Source organism: Triticum urartu, chromosome 5, assembly GCF_003073215.2.
Source record: "Triticum urartu cultivar G1812 chromosome 5, Tu2.1, whole genome shotgun sequence".
Lineage (NCBI taxonomy): Eukaryota > Viridiplantae > Streptophyta > Magnoliopsida > Poales > Poaceae > Triticum > Triticum urartu.
The window spans coordinates 100547465-100569317 of record NC_053026.1 but is presented as its reverse complement, the minus strand read 5'-3'; positions in this window follow the sequence as shown (position 1 = coordinate 100569317).

The window sequence follows — 21853 nt, the reverse complement described above, 5'->3', positions numbered from 1 at the left end:
AACACTTAGAGAAGCACTTGCCCGGGGGGGTTAAATTAAAGATGACCCTTGAGTCCGCGAAACCCAGGGGAAAAATAGGCTAGGTGGCAAATGGTAAAACCAAGGTTGGGCCTTGTTGGAGGAGTTTTATTCAAGGAGAACTGTCAAGGGGTTCCCATTATAACCCAACCGCGTAAGCAACGGAAAATCCGGGAACATAACATCGATATGATGGAAACTAGGGCGGCAAGAGTGGAACAAAACACCAGACATAATGCCGAGCCTTCCACCCTTTACCACGCATATATGTGCATTAATTAAATAAGAGATATTGTGATATCCCAACAAAATAACCATGTTCCAACAAGGAACAAACTTCAATCTTCACCTGCAACTAACAACGCTATAAGAGGGGCTGAGCAAAGCGGTAACATAGCCAAACAACGGTTTGCTAGGACAAGGTGGGCTAGAGGCTTGGCTTAACAATATGGGAGGCATGATAAGCAAGTGGTAGGTATCGCAGCATAGGCATAGCAAAAGAGCGAGCAACTATCAAGCAAAGATAGAAGTGATTTCGAGGGTATGGTCATCTTGCCTGAAATCCCGCAAGGAAGAAGAACAAGTCCATGAAGAAGACAAATGGACGTAGACGAATGGGTCCTCATACAAGCGACGTTACCGGAACTAACCCGAAGAAGTAACACCGGAAAGAAGCACACAACATGGTAAACAACCAACACATGAACATGGAATGATATGCGGGATGCGGTATGTGATGCATATGCATGATTTGGAAAGGAATGATTGAACCTGGCCTCAACTTGGAAATCCAAGAGTGCCACTGGAAAGAGGAGTTGATTTCGGTTGAAAACGATATAAACATCACCGGAATCGGATGCACGGTTTGGAAATGGGAAGCAAAACAAATATGGCACCGGTCTGCGATAAACAGCAAGTAACCATCTAAATGCATCAAGTTAAATATGCTACAGCACTCAAACATAGCAACAAAATACATGGAAGGGATCCACTCATGATGCTTGACAAAAGATGAACACTGAGCTATGGCTAATTTACTCATTAACAGGTTCAAACAAGCATGGCAAAAGTGCAAAAGATTACTGGTTTCAGACTTAGTGAAATTAACACAACTCTGGAATTTATCAGCAGGAAGCAATCTTTAGAGCATGAAAAATACATGCTACAGGAACACATCATGGCAAAGAAAGGCATGGCATGAAGCTCCTCTAAGCATATAACAAAAGTTCCTTAGTGACCTTGAGCCAAAAGGGATCAGAAAATACAATTGCAACCATGTGAACATAGCAAAAACATAAACAGATTCAGACTTAGTCAAAAACTGGAGCATGCAAAACAGATTAAGAAGTAGGCATGTTTACGAGGTCGATGCACTCACTACAAAGCATGTCATGACAATCTAAGCATACACCCGGCAAATAGACATGGCATAGAAGCTAGACATGGCAAGAACAACAACATAGCATGCACGGATCAACAACAACAAGCTTGGAAAAATTGCTAAACATGTTAACAATCTGCCAGGAACATTTTATAGCAAAAGTAGAGCTCGATTGAGTCAAGCTAGGGTGCTCCATAATTGCAAACAAAGACATGGATGGATAGAGCACAGCAATATCTACAAAACATCCTTACTGATCATGCTCAAAAGATGCACGGATCACTAGGAAACAATATGAACATATGGCATAAAAATAATATTAGGACAAGCACTTAGTGAAATTCTAAGTCCCTGAAATCAACATCATTGAGTAAGCTACTTTGCATGCTTGTGCTAGTCACCACAAAGATCACAAAAACACATGGCATACACCCCTGTAAAGATAACATGGCATTCTATAAAACACATGTAGAGCTCAGGATCATAGCATGCACACATTAATCATGGCAAAAATGACAAAAGTCCATTTGCTGAAACAGATCTGAAACTATCATCACATAGCCCTCTTCCGACAGCATTTCGGGCATCAAGATGAGCTCAAATGAAAATGATGCAGTGAGATGAAATGATGAAGTCGTCGAGATGAACATTTTGATATGCTACACGCACGAATCGGAGCAACGGGTGCAGAGTTATGAGCTGATGAACAGAGGCATATGAATCTGGAATATCAGGACTTGGTGAAAAAAAACCAACCGAGCGTAGATTAGCAACAGTCGCACGGGGTGGAGGGTAGATGCGGGCTCACCATGGGCTCGGCCCAGGACGTGGAGGGGTGAGGCCAGCGCGGCTGGGCCGACGGCCTGGCGCATCCCACGAGCGGATGAGGCCGGCCCGGGAGCCTGACCGGCCGTCTCCCTCCTATGACCGCTCGAGGTAGGAGGTCATGGCGGTGGCGCTGATGGCACGGACCTCCGGCGAGGTTCGAAGCAAGGCGGGGAGGCGTTGGGCGCTCGGGAATGACCCGATCCGGTCACTCCGGACCCGTTCCCGCCGGATCCGGCGGTGGCGCGTGATGTGGCAGCGGTGAAGGAGCTCCGGCGGGGGTGGCTTACATGGCGGCGGCGGGGCAAGGAGGAGGTCCAGCGGCGCGACTAGGGAGGAGCGGGGCGCTCAGGCTGCGCGCAAGCTCGCAGCGGGTGAAGGTACGGTACGGCGAGGTGAAGACGGGGCACTCCGGCGAGGCGTGGCGAAGTCCGACGAAGATCCGGTGAGCGGCGAGGTTGCGGGTCTCCTCGGGCCCGGCGCGGGCCGGAGATGGGCTCCGCGGGCCCGGCGGTGTTGGGACGGCGGCGGTGGACAGCTGGCGACTCGCGGTTGGCTGAGACGGCGGAGGCGGTGGCGTGGCGACCTGCTATTGGCCGGGCGACGTGGCGGCGGGGTGGACGCGTCCACCGGCGAGCGGACATGTCCGGCGGCGCGAAGGGAGTTGGATCTAGGGTTTCGGGGAAGAGATCCGAAATTTGGAAAGGGGGTCTATTTATAGAGGTAGAGGGAGCTAGGAAGCTCCAAATGAGGTGCGGTTTTCGGCCACACGATCGTGATCGAACGCTCTAGATGATGGAGGAGGTTTAGGTGGGTTTTGGGCCACTTTGGAGAGGTGTTGGGCTGCAACACACACGAGACCTTTTCGGTCCCTCGGTTGACCGTTGGAGTATCAAACGAAGTCCAAATGGCACGAAACTTGACAGACGGTCTACCGGTAGTAAACCAAGGCCGCATGACAAGTCTCGGTCCAATCCGAAAACGTTTAACACCCGCACACGAAGAGAAGCAAAAGGGGACACCAGAGGACACAGGAGCACCGGATTGCAAAACGGACAACGGGGAAAATGCTCGGATGCATGAGACGAACGTGTATGCAAATGAAATGCACATAATGACATGATATGAAATGCATGACACGCAAGCAAAGACAAGGCAACAACAGCGAATAACTGGAAGACACGTGGCACATCAGTCTCGGGGCGTTACAACACTCCACCACTACGAGATGATCTCGTCCCAAGATCTAGAATGACACCGGAGGTAAAACGGAAGAGAAAGAGGAGAGGTAAAGCTAAGTTGCTTCTTTGAAAAACGAGTGAAACCAAAGAACCCCGCGAGGTTGAGCAGACTGAAAGAAAGAAAGCAACGAAGAAGAACAAAGTTGAAAGCACTCCGGTAGGGAAGGGTAGTAAAGAAGAGCAAATTCGGACAGCACTCCGGTTGAAAAGAGATGCAAGACTTGATAAGATGCAAATAACTTGAGCAGAGGACATGACACTCCGGTTAAAAGAATAAGCACGATCAGAAGACGATCCTCAACTTGAGATGATGAGAGAAAAGAGAAACATCACAATGCCTCCGGAAGAAAAGAACGAATGGATGGAATGAATGGAAGGAAACAAGATCTTGGCAGGGCACGCTTACAACAAAGGCTGGAATGGAGTTGTTGGAAAAACCAACAACGAAAGTATAAGCTTGAAGTGGCCTTAAGGAAAGCATCTCAAAATTGTGAGGTGAAATTCTTCCATGGCCTTAGGGAAGGTTTTAGGTGAAATATAACCCAAGATAACTCCAACAAAGAGGTTGATGGATTTAAAATACCTCATTCTTAACAACCTGTGAATCATGAAACATGAACTCAAATTATCAAGAATGACATAATACCACCTCCAATGATATGGAAGAAAGAATTGCACTCCGGATTGCAAGATGAAGAAACTTGAGCTCCTTAGAAAAGAATCTCGATGAACACTTCGAGAAGGAATTTAAATCCTCGATGAACCATCATGTAGAACCTTCATGAAGAACTCCGGTAAACAAAGGAATGATCAAACGAAAGGAAAGAGAAGTTGAAAGCACAAGGTTAAGACTTGTAATGATTTGATAAAGCTTTGCGACGAGATAAATGAGAGATCTTGAAACTCCGGGAAAAGAAAATATGAAACAGATGAAATCGAGAATTTGATGAGTTTCTGGAATAAGGAATTGAATTTACTCGATGAAACAAGAATAAGAATTACATTATGCTTATCCTTCACCAATTTAAATAGATGACAAACAATGGATTTGGCATACTACTTATTCTCCTAGAAAGGATTAAGATTGATATGGCGCCAACTTGAGAAGGTCTTCAACGAACCACCGATGGAATCGAAACAACGAATGAATAAATATGATAATGAAGGAAAAGAAATCTTAAACGAACCACCGTAAGAATTGAAAATGAACGAAGACAAGATAAAGAAACACCGGGTAGAATTAGAAAACGAATGACGATACTTGAAGGAATTTAGAAACATGAGAACGAATAGATCACGAGCTGATAAGAGAATACTTGAATGATGCACCGGTATGATTTGGAGAACGAGAGCTGAAAGCTGAGAATGAGTAAATCTTCTGAAATGATGGGCTTCGTAGAAAACAAACTGAAATACTCTTGAAATGCTCCGGATGGGTGAAAAGAATTCTCACAATCGAAAATATTTATGAGAGGATAGCATGAAGCTAGAGCCATGAATCTTCAAGAGAATGGATAAGGATTTAAGAGGAACTCTTCTTCGGTCTTCAAAATCTGAGAATGACGACGAGAAACACCACCGTAAATTGTTAAGACACTCCGGAATAATGAAAAGCGAAGAGGTTGAGACAACGACGAAAAGAATTTGAAAGATCTTGGAGAAAGGCATTTGACTGATGAAAATTCATTCTTACGTCAAACTTTAGAAGATTAGAGAATAACTCCGAGGAAGATTAGAGGAGTCAGGTAAGATCCTGGAAAAAAGACCTGTGGGTTAGGGGCCACTGAAAAGAAACACCTTTGGAATGATTACTTGAAAGAGAGATTTCTCCGGTTGAATTAAATGTCTTGAATGAGATACCAATCTCGAATGAGCTTGAACGAATGCAGAGTGGAAACGCGAATCTTCGAGATATCTTGAGCACTCCAGAATAATTGAATAGCGAGAAATTGATGATTAAGAGGTGCACCAGCATGAGAAAGCATTTGAACTGAGGAAAGGATATGATCGACAAAGCTTGACTAGAATTCACCGGAGAAGAAAAGACTGAAGAATGAAGAACGAGTAGAGCATCTTCAAGAGAACCACCGTGTAAGAACATTGATTGAAAAGAATGGAGAGAATTCACATGAATAAAATGGACAGTTGATTTAGAAACCTAAGTCCTCAAAGAAAGAGGGTGGGAGGGTGGGAAAACAAAGGCAACTTGGGACGGATGAAACAAACACCGTTGAGAAGAAATGATAATTGATCTTGCTGATGTTGAAATGATCGGATCCACTTGAAGAGAAACACACCGGTTGAAAAGGATTGACATTACAATCTCGATGATCCAGAAGGATTAGCAGCCACATAGAAATATGAGAACACCGCTTAGAAAGGGTATGGAATCAACACTTGACTTCGAAGCAACTCGAATACCAGAATCCCAAAACAAAACAAAGGATTGGCTCGCAGAGTAAGCCGGAAATACCCGCGTGATCCTAAAAAAAATAGTGAAATTTTGAGAAGAGAAGAGTCAAAACTCTATGTCAGGATGCCTCACCAGAGCGACGAAGGGACTGAGGAGTAAAAATAATTCCTAACTCTCGGATATATAATTCCTAAATGACTCAAAACATTTTTCTATACTCAACAACACCAACGATTCGATCAAGCAGGGGGCTCCTAAGGTCGGGGCTGGCTCTGATACCAACTTGTAACGCCCTCGATGCGGCTATATCTCCCATGTGTCGAAGCATGACTTAGAGGCATAACCGCATTGAAAGCAATGTCGCAAGTGAGGTAATCTTAACACAACCCATGTAATACATAAGGGAAAAGATACATAGTTGGCTTACAATCGCCACCTCACACAATTACATGAAATAAAGCATTACATCATCCAAATACAATCAGGGTCCGACTACGGTACCAAAATAAAAGAAGACTACCCCAAATGCTACACAGATCCCCGATCGTCCCAACTGGGCTCCACTACTGATCAACTGGAAAACAAAACAACATAAAGAACACGATCTTCATAGAGCTCCTCCTTGAGCTTGGTTGCGTCACCTGCTCGGTAACATCGGCACCTGAAACTGGTTTTGGAAGTATCTGTGAGTCACGAGGACTCAACAATCTCACACCCTCGTGATCAAGACTATTTAAGCTTATGGGTAAGGTAAAGGTATGATGTGGAGCTGCAGCAAGCGACTAGCATATATGGTGGCTAAACATACGCAAATGAGAGCGAGAAGAGAAGGCAAAGCACGTTCGAGAAATCTATGATCAAGAAGTGATCCTAGAACAACCTACGTCAAACATAACTCCAACACCGTGTTCACTTCCCGGACACCACCGGAAAGAGACCATCACGGTAACACACACGGTAGATGTATTTTAATTAAGGTCAACTTCAGGTTTTCTACAACCGGACATTAACAAATTCCCATCTGCCCATAACCGCGGGCACGGCTTTCGAAAGTTCAAATCCCTGCAGGGGAGTCCCAACTTAGCCCATCACAAGCTCTCACGGGTCAACGAAGGATATTCCTTCTCCCAAGACAATCCGATCAGACTCGGCATCCAGGTTACAAGACATCCTCGACAATGGTAAAACAACTCCAGCAAGACCACCCGCTGTGCCGACAAATCCTGATACGAGCTGCACATATCTCGTTCTTAGGGCACACCGGATAAGCTAAGCCTACGGGAGCCAACGTAACCCAAGTTGCCAAGGGACGGCCCGGCACGGTGCTCTGGGTTGGACCAACACTTAGAGAAGCACTGGCCCGGGGGGGTTTAAAATAAAGATGACCCTTGAATCCACGAAACCCAAGGGAAAAAGAGGCTAGGTGGAAAATGGTAAAACCAAGGTTGGGCCTTGCTGGAGGAGTTTTATTCAAGGCGAACTATCAAGGGGTTCCCATTATAACCCAACCGCGTAAGGAACACAAAATTCGGGAACATAACACCGATATGACGGAAACTAGGGCGGCAAGAGTGGAACAAAACACCAGGCATAAGGCCGAGCCTTCCAACCTTTACCAAGTATATATTTGCATTAATTAAATAAGATATATTGTGATATCCCAAAAAAATAACCACGTTCCAACAAGGAACAAACTTCAATCGTCACCTGCAACTAACAACGCTATAAGAGGGCTGAGCAAAGCGGTAACATAGCCAAACAACGGTTTGCTAGGACAAGGTGGGTTAGAGGCTTGGCTTAACAATATGGGAGGCATGATAAGCAAGTGGTAGGTATCGCGGCACAGGCATAGCAAAAGAGCGAGCAACTAGCAAGCAAAGATAGAAGTGATTTCGAGGGTATGGTCATCTTGCCTGAAATCCCGTAAGAAGAAGAACGAGTCCATTGAAGAAGACATACGGACGTAGACGAACGGGTCCTCACAAACGCGACGTTACCGGAACCAACCCGAAGAAGCAACACCGGAAAGAAGCACACAACATGGTAAACAAAAACATAAACAGATTCAGACTTAGTCAAAAACTGGAGCATGCAAAACAGATTAAGAAGTAGGCATGTTTACGAGGTCGATGCACTCACTACAAAGCATGTCATGACAATCTAAGCATACACCCGGCAAATAGACATGGCATAGAAGCTAGACATGGCAAGAACAACAACATAGCATGCACGGATCAACAACAACAAGCTTGGAAAAATTGCTAAACATGTTAACAATCTGCCAGGAACATTTTATAGCAAAAGTAGAGCTCGATTGAGTCAAGCTAGGGTGCTCCATAATTGCAAACAAAGACATGGATGGATAGAGCACAGCAATATCTACAAAACATCCTTACTGATCATGCTCAAAAGATGCACGGATCACTAGGAAACAACATGAACACATGGCATAAAAATAATATCAGGACAAGGACTTAGTGAAATTCTAAGTCCCTGAAATCAACATCATTGAGTAAGCTACTTTGCATGCTTGTGCTAGTCACCACAAAGATCACGAAAATACATGGCATACACCCCTGTAAAGATAACATGGCATTCTACAAAACACATGTAGAGCTCAAGATCATAGCATTCACACATTAATCATGGCAAAAATGACAAAAGGCCATTTGCTGAAACAGATCTGAAACTATCATCACATAGCCCTCTTCCAACAGCATTTCGGGCATCAAGATGAGCTCAAATGAAAATGATGCAATGAGATGAAATGATGTAGTCGTCGAGACAAACATTTTGGTATGCTACACACACGAATCGGAGCAACAGGTGCAGAGTTATGAGCTGATGAACAGAGGCATATGAATCTAGAATCTCGGGACTTAGTGAAAAAAACCAACCGAGCGTAGAATAGCAACAGTCGCACGGGGCGGAGGGTAGATGCGGGCTCACCATGGGCTCGGCCCAGGACGTGGAGGGGTGAGGCTGGCGTGGCTGGGCCGATGACTTGGCGCGGCCCATGAGCGGATGAGGCCGGCCCGGGAGGCTGACCGGCCGTCTTCCTCATGTGACCGCTCAAGGTCGGAGGTCATGGCGGCGGCGCTGATGGCAGGGACCTCCGGTGAGGTTCGAAGCAAGGCGGGAAGGCGCTTGGCGCTCGGGAGCGACCCGATCCGGTCACTCCGGACCCGTTCCGGCCGGATCCGGCGGTGGCGCGTGATGTGGCGGCGGTGAAGGAGCTTCGGCGAGGGTGGCTTACATGGCGGTGGCGGAGCAAGGAGGAGGTCCAGCGGCGCGACTAGGGAGGAGCGGGGCGCTCGGGCTGCGCGCAAGCTCGCAGCGGGCGAAGATGCGGTACAGCGAGGTGGAGGCGGGGCACTCCGGCGATCTGCGGCGAAGTTCGATGAAGATCCGACGTAGATCCGGCGAGTGGCGAGGCTGCGGGTCTCCTTGGGCCTGGCGCAGGCCGGAGATGGGCTCCGCAGGCCCGGCGGCGCTAGGACAGCGGCGGTGGACAGGTGGCGACTCGCGGTTGGCTGAGGTGGCGGAGGCGGTGATGTGGCGACCTGCTATTGGCCGGGCGACGTGGCGGCCGGGTGGACGCGTCCGCCGGCGAGCGGACATGTCCGGCGGCGTGAAGGGAGTTGGATCTAGGGTTTCGGGGAAGAGATCCAAAATTTGGAAACGGGGGGTCTATTTATAGAGGTAGAGGGAGCTAGGAAGCTCCAAATGAGGTGCGGCTTTCGGCCACGCGATCGTGATCGAACGCTCTAGATGATGGAGGAGGTTTAGGTGGGTTTTGGGCCACTTCGGAGAGGTGTTGGGCTGCAACACACACGAGGCCTTTTCGGTCCCTCGGTTAACCGTTGGAGTATCAAACGAAGTCCAAATGGCACGAAACTTGACAGGCGGTCTACCGGTAGTAAACCAAGGCCGCATGACAAGTCTCGGTCCAATCCGAAAACGTTTAACACCCGCACACGAAAAGAAGCAAAAAGGGACACCGGAGGACACAGGAGCGCCGGATTGCAAAACGGACAACGGGGAAAATGCTCGGATGCATGAGACGAACATGTATGCAAATGAAATGCACATAATGACATGATATGAAATGCATGACACGCAAGCAAAGACAACGCAACAACAGCAAATAACTGGAAGACACGTGGCACATCGGTCTCGGGGCGTTACACTTGGACCCTACGTCAAGAAACAAAGGAGGAGGCCACGAGGTAGGGGCGCGCCTACCCCCCCCCCCAGGCACGCCCTCCACCCTCGTGGGCCCCCTATTGCTCCATCGACGTACTCCTTCCTCCTGTATATACCTACGTACCCCCAAACGATCAGATACGGAGCCAAAACCCTAATTCCACCACCGCAACTTTCTGTATCCACGAGATCCCATCTTGGGGCCTGTTCCGGAGGTCCGCCGGAGGGGGTATCCATCACGGAGGGCTTGTACATCATCACCATAGCCCCTCCGATGTAGTGTGAGTAGTTCACCTCAGACCTACGGGTCCATAGTTATTAGCTAGATGGCTTCTTCTCTCTTTTTGGATCTCAATACAATGTTCTCCCCCTCTCTTGTGGAGAACTATTCTATGTAATCTTCTTTTTGCGGTGTGTTTGTTGAGACTGATGAATTGTGGGTTTATGATCAAGTCTATCTATGAACAATATTTTAATCTTCTCTGAATTCTTTTATGTATGATTGGTTATATTTGCAAGTCTCTTCGAATTATCAGTTTGGTTTGGCCTACTAGATTGATCTTTCTTGCAATGGGAGAAGTGCTTAGCTTTGGGTTCAATCTTGCGGTGTCCTTTCCCAGTGACAGTAGGGGCAGCAACGCATGTATTGTATTGTTGCCATCGAGGATAACAAGATGGGGTTTTCATCATATTGCATGAGTTTATCCCTCTACATCATGTCATCTTGCTTAAGGCGTTACTCTGTTTTCATGAACTTAATACTCTAGATGCATGCTGGATAGAGGTCAATGAGTGGAGTAATAGTAGTAGATGCAGGCAGGAGTCGGTCTACTTGTCTCGGACGTGATGCCTATATACATGATCATACCTAGATATTCTCATAACTATGCTCAATTCTGTCAATTGCTCAACAGTAATTCGTTCACCCACCGTAGAATACTTATGCTCTTGAGAGAAGCCACTAGTGAAACCTATGGCCCCCGGGTCTATCTTCATCATATTAATATTCCAATACTTAGTTATTTCCTTTGCTATTTACTTTGTTTTTATTTTACTTTGCATCTTTATCATAAAAATACCGAAAATATTATCTTATCATATGTATCAAATCTCACTCTCGTAAGTGGCCGTGTAGGGATTGACAACCCCTTATCGCATTGGTTGCGAGGATTTATTTGTTTTGTGCGGGTACGAGGGACTCGCGCGTAGCCTCCTACTGGATTGATACCTTGGTTCTCAAAAACTGAGGGAAATACTTACGCTACTTTGCTGCATCATCCCTTCCTCTTCAGGGAAAAACCAACGCAGGGCTCAAGAGGTAGCAATGTAGCAGAGTCTCATCAAGTCGAACGGTTGCCGAGGCCGCATGGGAAAGTGGAGATGCCCACGTCCCATCAATCACCACGCGTCTGTAACACCCACAATGCGGCTATATCTCCCACTTGTCGGGGCATGACTTAGAGGCATAGTCGCATGGTAGGCTTGTCGCAAGAGGGGTAATCTTCACACGTCCCATGTACTGAATAAGAAAGGGATAAAGAGAAGACTTACAATCGCCACTTCACACAAAACATAAATAAATCATACATCATCAAAATTACAATCAAGGTCCGACTACGGAACCAAAATAAAAGAAGACAACCCCAAATGCTAGATCCCCGATCGTCCCAGCTGGGCTCCACTATTGATCAACAGGAAACAAAACAACACAACGAACACGATCCTCATCGAGCTCCCACTTGAGCTCAGTTGCGTCATCTGCACTGGTATCATCGGCACCTGCAACTGTTTGGAAGTACCTGTGAGTCACGAGGAGTCAGCAATCTCACACCCGCGAGATCAAGACTATTTAAGCTTATGCGTAGGATAGGGTAATGAGGTGGAGCTGCAGCAAGCACTAAGCATATATGGTGGCTAACATACGCAAAAAAGAGCGAGAAGAGAAGCAACGCAACAGTCATGAACTAGAAGTGATCAAGAAGTGATCCTGAATCTACTTACGTTCAAGCATAACACGAGAACCGTGTTCACTTCCTGGACTCCGTCGAGAAGAGACCATCACGGCTACACACGCGGTTGATGCATTTTAATTCAGTTAAGTGTCAAGTTCTCTACAACCAGATTTTAACAAATTCCCATCTGCCACATAACCGCGGGCATGGCTTTCGAAAGTTCAAACTGTGCAGGGGTGTCCCAACTTAGCCCATCACAAGCTCTCATGGTCAATGAAGGATATTCCTTCTCCTAGGAAGACCCGATCAGACTCGGAATCCCGGTACAAGACATTTTGACAATGGTAAAACAAGACCAGCAAGATCGCCCGGTGCCCCGACATCCCGATAGGAGCTGCACATATCTCGTTCTCAAGGCAACATCGGATGAACACTACGTACAGCTAAACCAGCCCTCAAGTTTCCCCGAGGTGGTGCCGCAAGTGGCTCTGGTTCGGACCAACACTTAGAGAAGCACTGGCCCGGGGGGTTAAAATAAAGATGACCCTCAGGCTCCTCAAACCCAAGGTAAAAAGGCTTAGGTGGCAAATGTTAAAACCAAAGTTGGGCCTTTCTGGAGGAGTTTTATTCAAAGAGAACTGTCAAGGGGTTCCCATAACACCCAACCACGTAAGGAACGCAAAATCAAGGAACATAACACCGGTATGATGGAAACTAGGGCGGCAAGAGTGGAACAAAACACCAGGCATAAAGCCGAGCCTTCCACCCTTTACCAAGTATATAGATGCATTGATTAAATAAGATATATTGTGATATCCCAACATGTCCATGTTCCAACATGGAATAAACTTCAGCTTCACCTGTAACTTAGCCAAACAATGGTTTGCTAGGATGGTTCAAAAAGGTTAGAGGCTATCTTGGCAATTTGGGAGGCTTGAAAAACAAGTGGTAGGTAGCGCGACATAGCGATAGAGCGACCAACTAGCAAGCAAAGATAGAAGTGATTTCTAGGGTATGGTCATCTTGCCTGAAATCCTGCAAGGAAGAAGAACGAGTCCATGAAGAAGACAAATGGACGTAGTCGAACGGATCCTCACAACTCCGGAACGAAACCAAAGCTAACGAGAGAAGCAGCCTGGAAAGAAGCAAACAACATAGTAAACAACCATCACATAAACATGGCATGATGCACAATCAAGTATTGTGCATGTCCGGTTTAATGAGGCACGGCATGGCAAAGTGCAAAAACAATACTACAAATTAAGTGGAGCTCCATATGCAACAAGTTGCATATTGAGGAAAACACCACATTTAATTATTTGGTTCACTCCCTTTTATGTACCCAACAATATTAAATGTTATTAAACATGGAAAGAAGTGAAACATGAGTAAAATACACAGTTAAGCATTTTAAATGAGGCCGGAAACATCAAACAACAATTCCGGTAAATCCCCATATGCATTTAGCAATTTAAGCAAACGACAATTTAAACATTCTTGGCGTTGTTATCATGATGCAGATGACATATTCAAGTTTTATGCAAGTTTTATGAAAATGTTAGTATAATAAGATATGAGGCATTTGTCGCCATGGCGGAAGGAAAAGGATGCCACGACGGTGAAAATTGGAAATGGAGCCGCGGCGGTGAAAATGGACATGGCGCCACGACAACATCCCAGTTCTGATAACTCGGTCCAAGGAACAAGTGGGGTGATGGAAACGTGCAAGAGCAACGGGGAGTGATCCCGGATACCGGGTGTCCCACATGAGGTGGCAAGGAAAACGAGTGACGATGTGCGACGAACAAGTCGGGCACGATGCAAACACAGGCATCTCATACAACACACATGCATTCGTTCCACGGTGTCGTCTCAGGGTTATACCTTCGAAGCGTGCGTTTGGGACGGTTCGGGTTCGGTGGGATGTAGACGGAAGTAGACGTTCTCGGGGCGGTCGTGGGAAGTAGTGGTACACGATGATGGTAGTTGTACATGAGTCTTGTGACCCACAGTTCTTCGGGCAACGGTAGTCGTACACGACCGTAGATGTTCGGGGTCGTCGGTAGAGGTACTCGCGGTATTGCGATGATAGTGGTACAAGGTCGTAGGGGTATTTGTCGGTCCGGTCTTGACGGTCTCGTTTTGCGACGGTAGTCATACTAGTCGGCGGTAGTGGAACTTGACGGATCCGAGCTCTTCGAGGGTCGTCGTGGTACACGTTCACGTTGTAGTCGTACATGTCAATGGTAGTTGTTCAAGGCATCGGGCGTCGAGGTACTTGGCATTCTTGGGATTCCGAAGATGGCTGTAGAGGTACTTAGCACGTCACCATGTAGTCGTACTTGACGAATCCAAAATACTCCTGCTCGGGATGGGTGCAACGGAGGCATCGTCTTGCGTTTTGAATCTAGGTCATGCTCGTGTAAGCATTCGCATCATCGAGGAAAAGGGCTTGGTCTTAAGGTGCTCGGCCGTGGGCGAAGGAGCACACAATGGACATGGAGGCAGGGCACCCCTGGCCCTGAGGTCACGGCGGAGCTCGGGTCAACGGCAACGAAGACAGGGGCGCGCGGCTGGAGGCGCTGGGGACAACAGCAGGCGGCGGCAACGGACAAGTGGGGTGAGGCGGGGGTCTGGCAGGGACGCAGCTACAGGTGACGAAGCTCCAGGCGGAGAAGGTTCCATGGGGCGGCGGTGCTGGGAGCTTCATGGTGGTGCCATGGCGGGGACGCGGGGTCGAGTTGTGGCTGCTCGCGTACTCTGGCGCGGGTGGAACCAGCAGCGAGGAGGAGAAGGGAGCAGGGGTGCGCGAGTGGAGGAGGTCACTGAGGCAAAGCAATAGCTTCAGCGGGTCCGGTGGTGGACTTGGAGCTCCGGACGTCTGTGCGACTGGAGCACGGGGAGGTGAAGCAGACGTCGAGGCATGGGCGACGGGAGCCGGCGGGGACGCACGGTCGCGATGGCGGGGCAGGCCGGCCTGGTACTGCGGTGCTGGCGGCCATGGGAGCTCCTGCTCCTGCCGATGACGACGATGGCGGACCTGCGAGATGGGGCGGCTGTCGGTGTCAAAACCGGCGGATCTTGGGTAGGGGTCCCGAACTGTGCATCTAAGGCGGATGGTAACAGGAGGCGGGGGACACAATGTTTACCCAGGTTCGGGCCCTCTCGATGGAGGTAATACCCTACTTCCTACTTGATTGATCTTGATGATATGAGTATTACAAGAGTTGATCTACCATGAGATCGTAGAGGCTAAACCCTATAAGCTAGCCTATGATTATGATTGTTGTTGTCCTACAGACTAAACCCTCCCGTTTATATAGACACCGGAGGGGGCTAGGGTTACACAAAGTCAGTTACAATGGAGGAGATCTACATATCGAAACTGCCAAGCTTGCCTTGCACGCAAAGGAGAGTCCTACCCGGACACGGGACAAAGTCTTCAATCTTGTATCTTCATAGTCCAACAGTCTGGCTAAAGTATATAGTCCAGCAGTCTGAGGACCCCCTAATCCAGGACTCCCTCAGTAGCCCCTGAACCAGGCTTCAATGACGATGAGTCCGGCGTGCAGTTTGTCTTCGGCATTGCAAGGCGGGTTCCTCCTCCGAATACTCCATAGAAGATTTCAAACACAAGGATAGTGTCTGGCTCTGCAAAACAAATTCCACATACCACCGTAGAGAGTATAATATTCCCACAAATCTAATCTGCTGACAACTTTTCATAACGTGACATCACGCCATGGCCCGGTCATTATTCGAACCGTTTTTCTTAACCATCTACTGCACATATTGCGAGGCGGTTATCTTGGCACGTCTTGTCGAAGCAGAGATCGTGTCCCCTTATCACGGGATTCTCATCAATATGGGTGTGGGTAACCCTACCGCGCCATTAATCATGGTGCTTGGGGAATGAGTGAGTTTACCAGGCAGGTGGGGAGGCGCATAGTTTCTTCCGCCCTTATAAAGGGACAGGGACTCCTCCTTTTCACCCACGCCTTCTTCTTCCCTGCCCATCCATTCTCGCACACTCGAGCTCCAGTGCCCAAGTTCGCATTTTCTCCGCAAAACCACTCCAAACATGTCCGGAGCGGGAGGCAAGTGGATGGTCTCCTCTGTTACGGAGGATAACATCACAAAGCTCCGAGAAGCCGGATACCTGGCCGCAGATATCGCGCACCAGCTCCCAGACGCGGGGCAGATCGTCCCTACCCCCTAACCCCACGAAAGGGTTGTATTCCTTACCCATTTAGTCCGCGGGCTGGGATTTCCCCTCCACCCATTTGTCCGCGGGCTCATGTTCTACTACGGGCTGGACTTCCACGATCTGGCCCCCCAATTTCATCCTCAACATCTCAACATTTATCGTCGTGTGCGAGGCCTTCCTCCGCATCAAGTCCCACTTCGGCTTGTGGCTGAAGACCTTCAACGTTAAACCGAAGGTGGTGGTCGGCCAGCAGGCGGAGTGCGGAGGCGCCATGGTGGGCAAAATGCCCAATGTCACCTGGCTCGAAGGATCCTATGTGAAGACCGTGAAGGGGTGGCAATCGGGGTGGTTCTACATCACCGAGCTGCGTGACACAACCTGGTGGCGCCCCCCGTATTTTGATCCAGCATCCCCATGCGGCTCACCTCCTGGAAAGAGAAGGGCCTATCCTGGGGTTCATCGGTGGAGCTAACCGGACTCCAGAACTATGTTAAAAACATGATAAGCAAGAAAATCAAGCTTGTCAACGTGGTCCAGCTCATGCTCTTCCACCGGATCCTCCCGTGTGAAAGGCGGGCATTAAATATGTGGGGGTTCGACCCGGCTAAGCACCAAACGCTACGAGAGCTCTTCAACACGATGCACCAGGACATCTGGAAGGTGTTGTTCAACTTCGTCGAGGTACCTCCTCCCCTTACCGAGGATCACGGACTCAGCGCAAAGCGCCCTGCCAATCCGGTGAGCTCCTTATATCTCGTAAGATGTTTCTTTCCCCAGTACAATCATGTGGGCGATCTAAGCCTCCACGCCATTTAACAGGACTGGGTCGCGACAGCGGAGCGGATCGATTGTCTGGCTCCACTGCCCGAAGATCCAGCAAGGGCTCTCTTAACAGAGATGCTGGTTCCGGTGCCCTATGAGGCGCCGGAGAAGAAGGCCAAGAAGAAGGCCACGGGGACCAGGAAAGGTCTCCGGCGCAAGGTCATATCGGACTCATCGTCCGATAACACCGAGGTTCCCTCCTCCCACGAAAACGAGGAGGAGGAAGAGGAAAGTTCTCCCCCAGCCGGGGGGATAAGAAAAGGAAGGCCGCCCCGTCAGGGGAGGCCGAAGGGTCCAAGAAGGGAAGGACTCTCCTTCCGGACTGCTCCACGGCGGCCGCTTTTAGCGACGAGGAGTGGTTACCCAGGGACAAGCACCTGGCGAAGTCGTAAGTATCCAGATACCATAATAGTTCTTGGTATGTTTTACTTTATTGCTTCTTATCATGCCGAACATGACCATGCAGTCCATCCAAAGCCCATATCGACGTATCCTCTTCGGATGAGTCTTTGGGCCCGTCGGAGAGGAATAGCGATTCATGCCCGACCGCCTCCTCCCCCCACCCTACGAACGACGTCAAGGTGTTGTCTCAAAGGGTACTGAACCAAGGGGAGACAGTTCCGGAGGCCCCCCAAGGCGACATTCCGGACGTTGGGCACACGAGGGGCAAGACTCCCATGGGATCTAATGCCGGGGGCAGCAAGTCTAGCCCCCAGCCGAATACTGCGCTGGAACCTCTAGTGGTTCTGGATTCTGTCAGGCGACCCCTTGCCAAGGGGGGCAAGCCATCTGTGCCGATGGCCTCTGTCCATCTAGAGGCATCAGACAATTTGCTGGAAGCGCTTCGCGATGCTTCCATTGACGAAGAGCACCACACTATCATGAGTGCGGTGGTCAAGAAGATTCGGTCCGCCAAAAGCGGACTGACTGAAGCCTGTGCCAGCCTACTAACAGGCTTTGAGGTAAGTAATCAAATTATGAGAAAATGTTACAGCATAGACAGTAGCCCCTGATGCTTTGTTTGGTGTTCACAAAGAAAGGCCGAACAGAGGATCAAATAATAATCATAGGAGTCTAATCAGAATATGTCTATGTGAATAAGCAGGCTTTACTGTTGGCCGCTGCTGCTCGCACGGCGAAGGTCTCTGCACTGAAGAGGGACCTTGAGCGGTCCGAGGAAGAGCTCGGCCTTACCAAGAGGCACCTCGAAGAGAACAAAGGTAAGTAATACCATGTTTGTTTATTGATAAAGAAAAAGGGAAGTGGTTGTTAGATCACAAGATCATCATGAATTTTCGAGGGGCCACGACTTAAATGGCGGCCCTGAAGAAGGCGCTGTCCGAGGCCAAAGGCAAAGCGGCCAAGGAGCGCGCCGAGCGCGAGAAGCAAGAGGCCTGTGTCGGTGAGGTTCAGCAAGAGCTCCAGGAGTTTGTCAAGAAGTACGAGTCCTTGGAGCATGACTCTAAGATGCAAGGATCCGAGCTTGCGAAGGCCCTCGAGAATGCACAAAATGCCAAGGCTGAAGCCCAAAAGGTCCTCCAGGAAATTGAGGCGGTCAAGAAGATAGCGGCGGGTAAGGCATTCATTATGCAAAGCAAGCATGTGAAGGAAACTTTCCTTTTACTTACCCAAATTCGGAGCTCTCCAGGAGCGTTCACAGATCTACCCAGCACTGTGTCAGATGCCGCAGAGTTCTACCGGGCCGAGGAAGGGAGCTCGACGGAGAAGTTGTTCTGGTCTCAGTATACTGGGACCGAACATCCGATGCCCTTGAGCAACTAGTTGAAGAAATTGGTCGAGCCTCACAGTCCAGATGTGGCATGGCGAGCCCCTGCCTGGCAGCTATTTCGGCCTGGTAAGGCGGCTTGTGAACGCCTGCCCACGGTTTGAAGTCATAAAGCGGTCCGTCTACATTGAGGGTGCACGCAGGGCTTTTGCCCGGGCGAAAGTGCACTAGGTGAAGATGGACGCCGAAAAGCTAGTGAAGGAGGGGCTACCAGAGGGCAAGGAGCATCGCCACCCCGAAAAGTATTATGATAGTGTCCTGAAGGGTGCTCGCCTTGCGACAGAGGAATGTGCTAAGGATGTAATATTTGAATGAATGTACTCATGTGATCCTGTAATGTGGAACGAGTTCATGTGCGCTATGTAACGCTTGTTAATTTAAAATATTACCTTCTGTGCGGCTGTTTATAAAATTTGAGAGTTAGCCAGTCATTGGCTTCTGCCCCCATGTAACTAGTACTGATGTGTTCGGGATAAACCTGGCCACTCTTTATCCCAATTTTGGGTCCTTCGAAGGAGGTGTTCAGCGCAACGAACCAGGCAATCGGACTATAAAGCTTTATCAATCTTAGCCATAGAAGTCTACAATTTTAAATTTTGCCGAAGCCCCTAGTATTCGGAAGGCCGAACTTGGGGCGTTATGTACGCCTAAATCGAACAAGGCTGACTCCTCGCCCGAAGCGGAAAAAATCTAGAAGGATTTGAGACCTCTCGAACAGCGACCAGCTCTCGCTGCATCATGACAGTCAGTTTTCGGCTTTCTCTACTGAGGTGCTCATCCATTAGAACTGGGACACAATCGCAGTAGTTCTTCCAGTGCTACCTTAGACGATATAGCGGAACGTAAGGTACCAAAACATGGGAGCTGGGCAAACCCAACTATTGACCCAAGACATGATTCCGAGATGATGCATATAATGCTATAAGTTCGGGGTGCCGCAGTGTCGAAAGTGTTCGGACTTTTTGTGATGCCCGAGACCGATGTGCCACGTGTCTTCCTGTTATTCGCTGTTGTTGCCATGTCATTACTTGCATGTCATGCATTGCATATCATGTCATCATGTGCATTTCTTTTGCATACGTGTTCGTCTCATGCATTAGAGCATTTTCCCCGTTGTCCGTTTTGCATTCCGGCGCTTCGTTCTCCTCCGATGGTCATTTCTACCTTTCTTTCGTGTGTGGGGATTAAACATTTCCGGATTGGACCGAGACTTGCCAAGCGGCCTTGGTTTACTACCGGTAGACCGCCTGTCAAGTTTCGTACCATTTGGACTTCGTTTGATGCTCCAACGGTTAACCGAGGGACCGAAAAGGCCTCGTATGTGTTGCAGCCCAACACCCTCCCATTTTGGCCCAAAACCCACCAAAACTCTCTCCATCATCTAGAGTGTTCGATCACGATCGTGTGGCCGAAAACCGCACCTCATTTGGACTCTCCTAGCTCCCTCTATGCCTGTAAATACACCCCCCTCCGAAATTCTCGTTTCCCTTCTTCCGAAAACCCTAGATCCATTTTTCCCCGCCGCCGCCAGATGAAACCCCGCCGACGGACATGTCCGCCCGCGACGTCTGCCGCCACGTGTCGCCGCCCGAGTGGCTCGGCCGCCTCCTCCACCGCGCGGCCTGGGGAGCCCATCGCCGGCCCCCGAGGGCCCGAACGCCGCCGCCACCTGCCTCCTTGCCTCGCCGCCCAGACAGCCACGCCGCCGCCCTGTTCGCCGGCGTCTGCCACCGCACCGCCATCTCCGCCGCCGCCGCCAACCATCACCGGCTCCGCGCCGTTCAAGGCCGCCGGTCGCCGCAGCACGCCGCGCGCCCCGCGCCGTTCACCGCGCCCCGCGCCTCCCCGCTCCTTCTCCGGCCAGATCCGGCCGCGGGAGGGCCGGCTCCGGCAATCTAGGCCCTCCGGCGACCTCCATCTCTATCACGGCAACGTCTCCGGCGAGCCTCGGTTCGCGTGCACGAACCCGAGATTTCCATGTTTCAAATGCCCATGTTTATCATGCCGTAACTTTGCGTCCGTAGATCCGTTTTGGGCATATAGCATATCAAAATGTTCGTCTCATAGAGCACATCATTTCATCTCATTGCATCATTTTCATTTGAGTTCATATTGATGCCCGAAATGCTGTTAGAAGAGTGCTATTTGAGATAATTGTCAGATCTGCTGCTCCAATTAGACATTTGTCATTTTTGTCATGATTAATGTGTGCATGATATGCTCATGAGCTCTACATGAGTTTTGTTATATGTTTTGACATCTATCCAGAGGTGCAACCCATGTATTTTTGTGATGTGTGTGGTGACTAGCACAAGCTTGCAAAGTGGTGCATTCGTTAATGCTGATTTCAGGGACTTAGCATTTCCACTAAGTCCTTGATCTGTTTATCTCAATATGCTATATGTTCATGTTGTTTCCTAGTGATCCGTGCCTCTTTTGAGGATGATCAGTAAGGATGATTTGTTAATCTTGTAGTGCTTTATCCATCCATGTATTTGTGTGCAATTATGGAGCACCCTATCTTGAGTCAATAGAGCTCTACTTTTGCTATTTCGTGAATCTGGGCAGATTGTCTACTTATTAGCGATTTTGCCAAGGATGTTGTAGTGGATCCTTGCATGCTATGCTATTGTTCTTGCCATGTCTAGCTTGTTAAATGTGCATTCTTGTTGGGTGTATGCTTAGTTTGTCGTGCCTTGCTCTGTAGTGAGTGCATCGAGCTCGTAAACATGCCTACGTGCTATCATATTTGCATGTTCCAGTTTTTCTCCAAGTCTGTAACCCGATAATGTTTTTGCCATGTTCACATGCTTGCAATTGTATTTTCTGATCCCTTTTGGCTCAAGGTCACTAAGGGACTTTGGTTAAGCTCTTTGAGTAGCTCCATGCCATGCTTTACTTTGCCATGTTCAGGCCCTGTAGCATATAGTTTTCATGCTCCAAAGTGTGCTACCTGATCTGAAATTCCAGGCTTGTGTTAATTTCACTAAGTCTGAAACCTA